At 31.9% G+C, this 14,323-nt stretch overlaps 1 protein-coding gene across 1 annotated transcript in view; it reads left to right on the forward strand.

The window, feature by feature from the left end:
* LOC149419187 (uncharacterized) overlaps positions 1-14,323 on the forward strand; it is a 261,970-nt gene that overhangs the window by 169,294 nt on the left and 78,353 nt on the right. The gene's annotated exons all lie outside the window — the stretch shown is intronic.

Consider the following 14,323-nt stretch of genomic DNA (forward strand, 5'->3'; position numbering starts at 1 on the left):
TATCTTCAACCAATTTTTACCATACTTTTGGCAGCTGTATTTTTTAATGTAATTTTTTATTCGTTAGCTCTCTAAAATTACTGAGATATAATTTTTTTGATCTAATATTTCAAATTCAAAATTAACAATATTATCTTTAACAATTTTTTCCAATACTTTTGGCAGCTGTATTTTTCATGTAATTTTTTAATCGTTAGCTCTTTAAAATTACTTAAAAAACTTTGGTCACAATGGTCGAGTGGTTAGAGGCATTGCCAGTAAGACAGAGACCCTGGGTTCAATCCCCAGTTGTGACAGATTTTTTTTTTCTATGTCATGTTCTGTTTCTCTTAAAACATATTCTTAAAACAATTATTAATATTGAAAAGTTATTAAATCCTTATTTTACTTTCAAAATAATTTTGTTTTGACATAATATCAACATCGACAACGTATCTCTTCTTAATAATGATAATAAAGAAAATAGTAATATGTAGGTGTCATTTCACTTCAAGTGCGCTTTTTGCTTACAAACTTAAAAGCGGTAATTTAATATAAGTGGTCATGTTCTTACCCAATACAGATATAATAATATAACACTAAATATCTTCCCCATTACTTGCCCATTTCTTTCTCAACTGTTGCTTCTCTCTTCCTTTCATCTGATATAACTACTTGATTTACCTATTGACATAACTATTAGTTAACCTTATTTTGAAAAGAATGATTTTTCTTCTATTTTCGCTTTTAAAAAATAACTCGTTAAATTATTTAATTTTCTCGGCCAAATAAAACCTTACCGCTGTAAATTAATTTAAACCTCATATTAATTATAAACTGAATCACTAAAAATTATCGTACAGAAGAGGACAATGAAAACACTAATCCAAATCTCTTTCTTTAAACTCGCCGAACAAAATTTTAAGTGTTTCTAAATCTCTCTTCGCAAAACTTAGATTTATCTGTGAAAAGCGTTTCCCATGCCATACATTTTTGTTATTTTACTTCGCCTTGAGCACTTTGGTTCTCTGGCCTCGGCTACCTACCTGGCTGTCCAAGTCTAGCCTATCTCAGCACTTAACTTTTATTCTCTCCTTTGTTCTGCCTTATACCTACTCTGTTAAGTAGGTGCTCTAAAGGTGAAGTGGACATAAATAGATCCTATAAGTCCCCTTCGAGGAGTTGAATATATCCTACATTTCATGGACTTCTTGGAAAAGTGATTGAAGCGGTATATTTTTGTAACAAGCAGTGGAATTATGGTATTGAATTTCTAGAAAGCGGTGTGGCGTCGGGCGTAGGTATTAAGGGTAGGAGATGGGAAAGAGAAGGCTGGGAAGTATTTTTTACATTAACTCCACACAAGAGGCCACGAGGAAAATAAGTTCCCGAAGAAGAAATAGTTCTGTGAAGGAAAAATGTTTTGGGGTTGTGATGAAAGGCTTTAAATCACAGTGAAAGAAAAAACAGATAAACCATAGCTGCAAGAAAATATGCAAATTATTTATGAAAACGGACATGCTAACGACATCTGGCGGAGAAAGAATTGATCCAGCTTGCTTGCAGTAGACTCCTGTAATAGTTGAAATTAAATCAAGGTTCCGGGACGAAAGCAGAGAGGTCGTAAAATCGTCTAGGACGACTGGTACTTCCCCTTTCCTAGGCCTAAAAATAAACATTGAATTTTGTCAACCAATTAGATCTGAACAAAGAGCTATAAAATTTTGAGTAACCAATCAGTGAGCGGAGGGGAGTGTGTCTACGACAGACAAAGGAATAAACTTTGGATCGGGCAATGAAATAGATAATTAATGGCTTCTTCTTTCCCACAGAAATTAGAGGTGAACGCACTTTAGGGTCAACATCGACTTTCAAGGTGACAAACTCCTGGAAATGTTTACAATAACTGAGACGTTTATGGGGTATCGAACCATTGAAATCGGGTGCTTGGAAGTTTTACAAGTTGTAAAGCGCACACACAAAAATGCAATGAAAAAAATTATAAACGTGATAGTATAAAAAAGGACGGGAAAAGCGAAGGAAAATCACTGGCAGAATTTTCAACTGTAGTACAATTATTTATGATAGAAGGAGGGTGTCATGTTCGATAAAAATCGTACTAAAGAGAGGTGAGAGTTTTGGAAACAATGGAAATTAATCGTTATCAATTTAAGATGAAACGGACATATTGGTAAATCAATTTTGAATGAAAAATCTCGCAAAAAAAATACACATTTTAGAAAAGTGCGGCGATCGAATGGAAGGATAATACAGAGATTTTGGACTGCTACGAAGGTCCTGAGGACGTGAAAATCAAGTATCAGAAGAAGACAGTAAAACTAAACATATAGCGATAGATTAGATTCAGGAAAAGTAGACATTTTACATAATTATTAGGTTAGATATATATTAGAGTTACCCAATATTACGGAGGGATCGAAACAAGATAAAAGGTTGGCGGTCTCATGTATATTTTGAAGGATAAACAATCAAAATCCGAACATGATTTTTATTTACGTTAAGGTAATAAACGATTAGAAAAGCGATTAACTTTAACGTGGACCTTATGAAGTATTTAGATTAAGCAAAAGAGATTAAAATTAATAGGTTTGAAATTAAATTAAATTTACGAGTCTAGTACCAAAATTTTAAACGTAAACAGGTGTCCAGACATATAATTTATGTTAAATCTTGTAAGTGAGGGATGGAGAATGGGCGGAGATTGAATAAAACGATAAAAATGACAGATATCCCAGAGTCTAATTAGGTATATCTCCCATAGAAGTGTGGAAAATTATATATTAATTAATAATAGATGAAGTATGAAATTTTCCTGGAGACCACACACATCGGGAAAAGTGGAGAAAAGAGAAAAGGAAGGGTAAAGAACGGAGATAAAGAATAATCCAAGTGGAGAAAAGTGATACAATTCAAATTTATCCGTGAAATAAATAAATACGACTTGGAAAATAATTAATTATAGAGTTATGAGAAATAACATAAGAAAAAAAGAAGAAATTGTGCAAGAAAACGTCGCGGATAAAAGAAAATCCAAGAAGATAAGGAAAAATTCAAATCTGCGGCATTAAGAGAGAAAGTACTGGTGAAAATGGAAAAGCCCATATAAGGGACAATAAAATTGAGTAGAATTTAGACGAATCGAAATTCAAAAATGCGTAGTAAAGATTTCAGCATGGATTTAGGCATTTTTCGCACGAGATGCATAAAATTGAGATGTATATATGTATTATTGAGGACGGACCTATCGCAAATTGAGAAAAAAAAGGAACACAAAATCATGAGAATTTAACTACATTTTGTATGAACACAGGACAAAGGAAGCTTGGGCGATTAACGCAGACTTACCCGATTCGGACCCTATCGACTTAGATTTGTGAGATGGAAACTGACCACCGCCTAGAGCCGGAAAGCAGAACATCTTATGGAAGCACAATCGATATTGATGGGAGGGGTGTTCGGATTTACGAGTTGATAGGAGATAGAATTAAGCATCAAGAGAAATTCAGATACGTCTTTTGGAACCTGAGAGGGGTATAAAAGATGGAACACATCAGTCAGGAGACAGTCGCGCCGAGGATTCGAAAAGTTGTTACGTGGCAGTACTACGTCTTTGGTAGGATTAACAGTGAAAAATCTTTAAGTGTTAAATTTTAAATAAGCCCCTGGACTTAGGAAAATTTTGTGAAAAATACAAGTGCTAGAGTCAGTGAAATTTAATAAGTCAGTTAAATTAAATCAAACAGTGAAAATAAATATAGATATTAAATTCAGTGCTTAAAAGTGTAAAGTGAGAAGTGCTAAAAAGTGAATTGTGAATTAATTAAAATTTTAAAAATAATTATTTCATTCAAAGTGAAAACATTCAAATTAAATTTAAGAGTTTGTTATCGTTAAACTAAAGTGAACGTGATCGCGGATTATTTAAAAATAGATTATAATTTAACATCAATTTGGTAAAAAAAAATAATAATAATAGTAATAAATATTTACGTCTTAGTTTAAAATAAACACAATCTAGACAGTTCGAAAAGAAATAACAACAAATGCTCAAACCTTTGTTCTAAAAGTAACAGTTCGGAAAAGAAATTAATTTATTAAGAATCAAGATAATTAAAAGTCTGCGCAATTCGGAAAAAATTTTCTTATCAATTTATATAAAAAGAAATTTAGAATTAATATTTATTAATTCTAAATTTCTATTTATTAAAATTAAAATCCATCGTGCGTATAGCGACAGTGTTAAAAGTGTTTGTCGTTCTAACCGGAATTTTAATCATCAGTCTATCATTTCGAAAAAGAATTTGAAACAGCTATCATTCAAAAGCCTAAACTAGAAAAGTGTTATTAAATCAACGGGTTTTCTGAATTAGGATTTCGTTCGGAAGAAAAATTAAATATCAGCTAATTTATACGATTCAAGCGAGAATAAAATATTAAATAGGAATAAATAGTCGAAAAGATTTATTTTGAAATTAGTTGAAAAATACAATTAATTAGGTAGGATTTCTTCATCAAGGTTGTTGTGTACTACCCGACCGGAAATACCTTGACGTGGGTAAGTTTTCCTTTTATAAATAATTTTCAGGTCCCAGGAGACACAGAAGGGCTGTGAAGTGGAAGTACATCAATTGAATATTAAATTAAAACAACAAAACAAAGAATTACACATTAATATAAGTATATTGTATATTTGTATATATATTTATAAATATAAAATAATATATTGTATATAAAGAATATATATATGAGTAATGTAATTATATATATGTATTTTATTTATTAATCGAAGCATCGAAATGGTAGCGATTTTTAATACCTACTCATGGACATATCTATATTATTGAAAAAGAAAATATGTATTTATTAATATTCGGGACCATGTAGAGTCATATATTTTATATTTATTTATTAATATATGTACTCTTATTTAACATATTTTGACAATAGAGATATGTGTACTTAAATATATATGTATATTTATTCTTCATTTAACCTAGTAAGTTTACTAAATTCGGAAAATGAAAAATAGTTTAACTTCAATAAAGGATTTAAAAATATTTTAATTAATAGTGCACAATAAAAGTAAAGAGGCACAAATGACTTCTAAGGAATTTTAAAATAAACAAATCTCACATTTAGGTTAGTGTGTCAGGAGATGTTTATATTATTTGTTTACAAATAAAGAGCTCACTGGAGAATTGGGTCAACTGCATAGTTTGGAAACGACCTCGGCCGTAATTAGATAATTTATCGGAGTTATAAGAATAAACATCAGGATGTTATTGTGCAATGTGCAGCGATTTGGGTCATTCACAAATACTTATCAATCACTAACGACAATTGAAAAATCACGGGTTAGCCAGATTTATATCAAAAAATTACATGAAACATTTGAATACCATTGATTAGATAATCGCACAGTTTTATTAGTTACTTGAAACAGCTGGAAGATGCGTGCTCACAAATACTTATCATTCACAATCGACAATTGAAAAATCACGGGTTAGCCAGATTTATATCGAATAATTATACGAAACATTTGAATTTTATTGATTGGGTGCTCATACAAAACCCCATCAGTTGCCTGAGATATTTGAGGGTCGAGTACTCTCTAATGTGGCAATCAACTACTTGAAACAATTGGAAAATCACGGGATAGGATGAACAAAAATGAATGTTGAACCCTGGAGGTAAAATTTAAAACAAATACAGTTCATCAATAGGAGGCAGTGGTCGCTCCTATAACAAGACCATTAACCAAATCAAATAGAGATGGCGATTCTCTTAAATAAAAACGTCAAAACCAAACAAACAAAAGCCTGGAGTTCGATAGCTCTCCAAAACAAACTATCAAATATGACCTTATTCTACTAGTATTTATTAGTATAACCTTATTCTTACGTATATATTCGGTTACCAATCGTAGGGTTTCGCAGAACTCTTCGTGCGAGATCCGAGCTCGGAATGCGAGGTAGATAGCCTCGTATTGCGAGTTATAAACCTTTCCCAAACTGTATGTATACATATATTTATTCGTATGTACTGTTTACTGGAGAATGCGGACCTGCATACAGCTTGCATTTTAGGTCGGTAGACCACTCTCGCATTCTCTTTTAAACGTGGAATGAGGATTCACGACCCGTAAGTCCACACCAACCGTGAGTATATGATTGTATATAGGACGAAACCGGTTCGCCCTAAGTAAATTGTAGTCCAAGGAGGAGTCGGAATTTGGGGGTTTCGAGACCCGAGGGGAAACTTGAATGCAGTACATGATGACGTGGAAGGCTCTTTGGGACGCGATAACTTAGGTATCAATCAAAGAGCCGTGTCAAAGGATTGTGCAAATTTCTTGTTGACTCACGATCATCTCGTTTACTTGCAGGAGGATTTGGAGCCAAATTATGCCAGCAAATGGGCTATTCCGAGTTCGTCAAATATGCAATTAACTAATTACATTAACCTACTAAATCAATCTTTACATGTACTTTATAGCAGCAGAATCAAAAAGGAGTGGCGCCAAACAGACCCAAGAGTTTACCAAAATCAAATTTACTAACAATTAACCATTTGAGTTATATCAAATTACCTGTCCAAATAAACATGTATAATATCTTTTATCAGCGTTTAACTACGATTTTGTTAGGGTGCAGGGAATCAGAAAATTACAATAGGAAAGTTAGCTCATCCAGAGAATTCATTTAAGTCTAGGTTTGCAATGGAAAGACCAATAAAATTGTGAAACTCAACACCTCGATCAGAACCAAGGGGGTTACCACAAAAATGAAGGTAATTAAAATCCTATATCATAAATCAAAAAAATTACACAACGTTTGATGGAATTTAATTACAATATAAATACGGAAATATTTGCGTTCAAGTTCGTAAATAACGTATTAATTAGTTAAGTACATATGTCTATAAAGATATATAGTACAAGAGAGCTTTAAGTAGCTTTCTGTAGATATCAAAGAAAAGGGTCCAATTTTCATGGAGGCTTATGTGTTGTAGGGGAGGAATTTTCCATCCCTGCGAACACATATGCAAAGCCTTAGAGAAAAAATTAAATATCGGTCATAGCCAAGAGAGAAGAAAATTTTATATTGTTTTAAACAAATAAAAATAAAACAAAATGGTGAAAAGGTGAAAACATTACAGGGTATGAATCTGGGAGTCAGTGTGTCCAAGAGTGTGGTGCAATAAATGGTGCCTGGGGTAGCGGTACCCATACCCGCCTCTCAAATTGATCTCTCCTGACAATTCTGACCATAAATGAACTCATTATGTGTAACGTCTCTAGTCTAGTCAGTTGTCTCATACCAGGCCGATGTTGACCTATCCCCTACTAATTTTTAATGTATTAACGGCTAAATTTGATTTCTTTAACGCTTCGTCGGGTATTGAGCCCATGACCTTTTGGGATGATTAAATAACGTAATTTTAATTCAAAACTCTCAGCACTCTCAAAGATACGGACCTGACTACATTAATACAGGTATGGCGATGGGTTATGACTCATTTTATTAAGATCCACGGTACCAACTCAATATATTCGTATGACTCAAAGAGTCGACTGAATTGAACGATGGCTCAATTGAACGGAAGCTGTCAACTCAGTGCGTATGAGCAATGAGAATACTCTGCACGATACGTATGACCGATTGTATGACTCTTGGTACTAGTACACCGCCACGTAACACGATATAAATAAGATGCTAGGTAGTTAGTAGGTGCAGGTACATATGTCCAAGTCCAAATGTCCAAGTGAGAATGTAATAACAATTAATACTTGGATAATTTTAATGGCGCTATTTTTCTAAAATATCTCCAGATAAAAAGGTTAACTGTTCAATTGTGCCGTGTTACGATTTACCGGGAGTCGTACGAAAACGGCTTATCAAAAAGAGTTGCTCGATTATATTATATTAAGCATAGGTTATTCAAGGATTGCCACACCTAACATTTTTTTTTTTTATTTTTTTTTTTTTTTTTATTTATTAAATTTAATATAGTTACATTTTATACAATATAAGATATGGGTAGTCCCACAAAGCTGTGACAATCAGCTTGTCTGTAGGTTCTACCATTTAATGTTATAACATAATACACATTAGCTTAAGTTTAAATATAAATACCAAATATAATGTTTAGGATAGATAAACGTTTTGTTCATTTATTAACCACTTTTTTGTCAGTTTAGGGCAAGGTTCCTCATTATTTTTCAAGTTAAAGTTTTCGTTAAATTTGTTATAAATCACAGGTATCAAATAGTCAAGTGTTCTGCTACCATACTTATTTGATATTAGTGGAATTTTTAGGCCTTTTTTTTCAGTAAATCTTGTTTTGTGACTATGCACCAATGGCTTTTTGTACGCATTTTCTCCCGCATTATCCATAATTATAATAAACCAGAGAAGCCCTTTAATTGGGAGTAGGCCCTCAGAGCCATACAGTAATTTTAAGTTGTTTCTTTGTTTGTAAATGCTAGGTTTAACAATTTTTTTAATTATAGCAGTTTGTAGATTTTGAATGTATTTAATATTAATATTACTCGAGTGTCCCCAAGTTCGAATTCCATATCTAAGTATTGATTCGACCATAGAATGATATATAAGTTTGAGAGTACATCGAGGCAATACAAATATTAATTTACAAAAATTACTCGCCAAACATCGGAGCTGGTTACAAATTTTGATCACACTTTTGTCCCATTTAAAGTTATTGTCTACGATTATGCCAAGGTAAGTATATTCGTTTGCAAAATCAATTTTTTCACAGCAGCAAATATTATCCATTTTTTTATGTATACAATCAAAATTATGTGCAGTTATTTTAGGTAAGTTCCACATTTTCAAGCTCGGTGATCTTATATACATGCATTTAGTTTTTTTGACATTAATAATTAATCCTACATCATGAGACCATTTAAGTAGCTCGTTAAAGTCAATTTGTAATTCTTGAATAGCTATTTCAGGGTTTTCATTAGAGACAACTAGTGCAGTATCATCAGCAAAAATAAATCTACGGGCTATTTTAAAAAGTTTAGACATGGCAATTACATATATAATGTATAATTTTGGTCCTAAAATTGACCCTTGTGGCACCCCTGATTTAATAAATCTAAAATTACTCATTACATTCAAAATCTTTACATACATTTTTCTATTTGTTAAATAGTTTTTGAAAAATGATAGGAGTTTACCACGGATTCCTATGATTTCGAGTACCTTGATTAATTGTGTATGGCTGAGTGTATCGAAAGCTTTTGAGAAATCAATAAATAATACTAGTACATGTTTTTTTGAGTTAAGCTCTGAATTTATATAATTGGAAAATTTTTCGAGCAGTTTATCACAGCTTTTTTGTTTTTGGAAGCCATACTGACATTCATCAATAATGCCCAAATTATTTAAATATTTATCCAAATTTATAGATATATATTTTTCTAATATTTTTTCTAATGCGGGTAATAAGGAAATAGGCCTATAATTATTTATTACGGTGTGATCTCCATTTTTAAAAATGGGCCTTATGATGCTGCATTTTAGTTCAGCTGGAATGTGACTTGTGTCAATAATTCTGTTAATTAGGTGAGTAATTATAGGACTAAATAATTTAACATGTTTTTTTAGATCATACATGCGAATTAGATCGACGCCCGGTGTCTTTGAATTTTTCATTCTTCCGATAATGCATTCAGTTTGTTCTGTATTAGCTCTTGGTAGGTACATTGAATGTTGCAAATGTTCTTGCTTCAACTCAGACGCTCGAACATTGCATTCGTGCAATAACTGATTTACACCCTCGTCAAAGAATTTTGCAAAGTTTTCTGCCACCACATCCGCAGTTTGGGAATTTAAGAAATATTTAGATATTACTTCATCACAATCGGATTTATTTTTCCTACCCAATACTTGATTTACTTCATTCCATGTTTTTTTAATGTCCTTGAAACAATGTTTAAATTTGTTATTATAGTATATTTTTTTTGTGTTTAATATTTTTTTATTTAGTTTATTTCTGTATTTCTTGAATTCGATTTCATATATTTTATTGTTAGGCGTGTTTTTCCATTTTCTCCATAATGTGTCACGTAGTTGTATATTTTCAATGAGATTATAATTTATCCAGCCCTTTTGGTTATTACGCTGTTTATTTGTATTTGATTTTGTTTCAGTACTTTTTTCGTAAATATATTTGAATTTCGATTTAATTTCTTCATAAATTAAGTAAGGTTCCGTTATGTTTAGTATTTCATTCCAATCAGTGATTTCAATAAGTAGGTCGACTTTTTTTTCCGATATTACAGTATATTTTGTATGGTGCGATTTATTGGTGGTACCTGCCTCATAGGTAGAGAAACGCATCGTTGTTGCAATAAGGTAGTGATCCGCTATTATAGTTTCACATACACATGAGCTGATTTCATTTGTCTCTCTCTCTCTTACATAGATATGGTCTAGACATGTAGCCGTGACATAGTTAGTCAGTATGGCTTCACGGGTCACGTCATTAATACATTTTAAAAATCCAAATTTAGCCATAATGTTTTCATATTGCATTACAATTGGTTCCTGATAATTTAATAAGTTTATGTTCGTATCCCCAAGTACCATAACGGATTCTTTAATTTCAATATTTCCCAATATTACATCTAGCTCTTCGAGAAATATTTTTTTATTTGAATTAGGTGGTCTGTATATTGCCAATATATGTAGACGTTTATGTTTTTTGACCGAAATAGTTCCGTAGACACATTCAAATTTAGTTGGCATTATGTTAATTTGTTCAAACGTTAGGTGATCTTTCACATATAAAATAATCCCGCCTCCCGATTTGTTTTTTCGACAAAAGTAATGAGAAGTAAAACCCAATATTTTGTATAGATGTATATTATTTTCATTAATCGACGTTTCACAAAGCGTGATTATATCAATATTAGTTAGAGAGCTAGAGATAACGACAAGAAACGTATCCCAATATTTTGATAAGGATCGAATGTTTAAGTTGATTGCAGTTAAATTATTATTTCCCGAAACATGTTTTTTGATAATCCAGTTCTCAAAACTTTGTGTGCGTTCATAAGCGATTTCAGAGGTGTCAAAATCTACGTTCAAATCACCCATATTGAATAATATTTTAATAGGCGGCAATAGTATATAAACAAGTGTGAAGATTTATCAAGGCAAATAAATTGTATAAATATTTTTACGGAAGTAAACATTACCAATATATTCCTAGTTAGATTTTTGCTTTGTTTAGAAAGTTTTTGGTTAAATAATTGACAACAATAAATATTTTTTCTACATGTATGAGTATACCTAGGATAAACTAACATCAATATACATTTCAATACTCCCGTGTTAACACTATAGATACCGGACAATAAATTAGAATATAATATATTTAAAGAAGAAAAAAATATCAAAGATATGAGATACTCATATTTCGGAAGTAAAAGATATACATTATTGTGCTTATCAGAAGAAGATGTTAAGTATTTAAATAAAGTTTTGGTTAGAAGCATTGATTTTTTAGAATAATAATACATATAAACATACCTAATCATAGTCTATGCGACTTTGCGCGATATGCATCATCTTTTTAAAGTAAGTGCAGTTTGTGTTGTTTGCTTTATGATTAGTGTTAAGGGTCATCTTAAAAGTATTGTTTTGGTAAATACAGTTGCTACATGTTTCTTCCGAGTTTTTGTTTGGGCATTCCTTCCATTCGTGATCCTTAGCACAATGTAAGCAGGTCGCGCTTTTGTCTTTGCTCAAACATTTCAGTGCAGTGTGTCCAAATTTCAAGCAGTGGTAGCACTGCGTCAGGGGGTTGGCATCTTCCACTCGTACTCTGCTGAATCCTATATTGATTTTTTCCTTTTCAATGAGGTAGGACCTCAGTGCTCCGCTGGTTTCTAGTATATAGTTCGTGAGTCCATTTTGTACTTTAGGTTTAAACATTTTTATTAGTTTTACAGTGTTTTTTGTATCATTTTCCATTATATCTTTGATACCTTCATTTTGGGTTTTTAAAGCCTCGATTATATCTTCTTCTGTGAGATCTGCCTGTAGATTTCTTATGAAAATTTTTGGGTTTTTCTTTTTTAGTTCTTCCGCAACCATATTTTTTTTGAGCGTTTTGTTAATTTCATCCGTCAATTTTTCTGCGTGGACTTTAGTAGGGCAAGATATTATCAGTTTATTTTGGGCGGCTTTACGAACTCCATTTACTGCAATGCCTAAATTTGCTATTTTTATTTTTTTGACAATTTGTTCTTTTATTGCGTCTGATGTCATATTTGAATTTTCACTTTTAATAATCAATGAATATTTCGATTCCGGGATTTCTTTTAGTCGACTTGCATAGGTTTTTTTTTCCATATAACTTGAATTTTCAATTTTTTTTTCTAATTTTTCTATAAGTTTGGTTTGCAGAGAAACAATCTCGTTTTGAAATGAAGTTTTTTCGTGCATCCATTTTTCTTCTAGAAGTTTGATGTTTGTTTCCAGATTAGTTTTGGCCTTGGAGTCCTGTTTGGTAGAAATATTTGAGATTTCTAGTTTAATATGTTCAATTATTTGTAGCACATCCATAATGGGTTGGGTTTAGTGACCGCAGTCACCTCACTCGCGGCAAAATACTAGTAACGGTGTAACAATACTCTAATATTGTAAAGACGAAAGTATTTACGTATACGTCCACACACCGCCGCTGGCTGTGGCGAGTGTAATGTATAAGTGTGTTAAATTCTTCAGCTGGCTAAGTCCTCCATCACAAGACAAGCAACATTTTCCGCTTACTGTGGTGGTAGTAGGTGATTTTCAAACATTGTCAGGTTATTCATAAAATGTTTGTCTTTCTTAAAAAAAAATAAAAATAAATAAAAAAGTGTTTTTACTGAACTTGTTTTTAATCGGGCGAGTTTACTGTTTAATCAATTCCTTATATTTTATATTCTATCCGTTATTCTTGTGTATTAAATATGCGATCTTCTTTTCTGAAATTAGAATTTCAAATATCTTCCATTGTAAATCAAGTAAGTAATAGTTATTTTAATGGGGAAAATTATTTAAATTCGATCTGGAATAAAACGTTCCCTATATAATTTATATTTTACTGAACACAACAACTAGTCTACTTGGTACTTTACATTTTATTTCCTTTATTTCAGAACATGCCTGAAACTTAATGTCTTAAATTTTTAATGACGATACAATATCTGAGATCCATATATAACTCCTTCATTCATATAGACGTTTAAATATACCCCTCGGAAAGATCCTTTTTCTAGGCTTGCTAGTACAAATTTGACCGTACTTCCATCCGCGTATTTCCTTTTCCGTGTTCAATAGGAGGTAGTACGGCAGTACTGCTTTGAAACATGTACGGGTTTGTTACGCTAATTCTCTTTCTATACTATGGTACTGCCTCCTATTGAACACGGAAAAGGAAATACGCCGTCCGTCCAATACGCACCGGGGCCGCGCGTCGTATATTTTGTACACGACTTATTCACTTACATGGTTAAGATTCCGGCATTTTTTGTACACGACTTATTCACTTACATGGTTAAGATTCCGGTATTTTTTGTACACGACTTATTCACTTACATGGTTAAGATTCCGGCATTTTTTGTACACGACTTATTCACTTACATGGTTAAGATTCCGGTATTTTTTGTACACGACTTATTCACTTACATGGTTAAGATTCCGGCATTTTTTGTACACGACTTATTCACTTACATGGTTAAGATTCCGGCATTTTTTAGAGCATATTTTTGTCTAATTTATAATCTCACCTGTAATTGGTTGGTGAAAGACACCACGAATTCTGCTTCAACGATGCAGTAATACTTCCTTGAGACTGATTAAAAATTTATGAAATTCTCCGATATTGTTGATATTATATTTAGTATATCAGTATTACGATTTAAGCAAACTTGAATAAAGTTTCTTTCATTTAATAGAACTAATTAAGTAAACCCTGATGAAGTAAGCATTGCCTACGAAACATGTTGGTTTTCTAAACAATAAAAAGTGGAGAAAACTAAGAGATTATTTATTTCGAATAAAAATGATGCCACAAAATAAGTTTGCTGGTTTTGAAAAAGAACTAATTTATTTAATGAAAATATTTAACTCTGGTTTCGTAAATGAACGTTATGTTGATATTTTCATATGCTTATATTATTTACCTATTCAATTTTCTTTCTGCTTTCTTGTATAATAATTTCAAATACGTTTACAAATAACAGTCATTATATTCTATTATTTGAATAAACTGTTTATGAGTACAAAATATAAATTACTTAAAT

Source organism: Hesperophylax consimilis, chromosome 12, assembly GCF_061612785.1.
Source record: "Hesperophylax consimilis isolate HC1 chromosome 12, BYU_Hcon_1.0, whole genome shotgun sequence".
Classification (NCBI taxonomy): domain Eukaryota; kingdom Metazoa; phylum Arthropoda; class Insecta; order Trichoptera; family Limnephilidae; genus Hesperophylax; species Hesperophylax consimilis.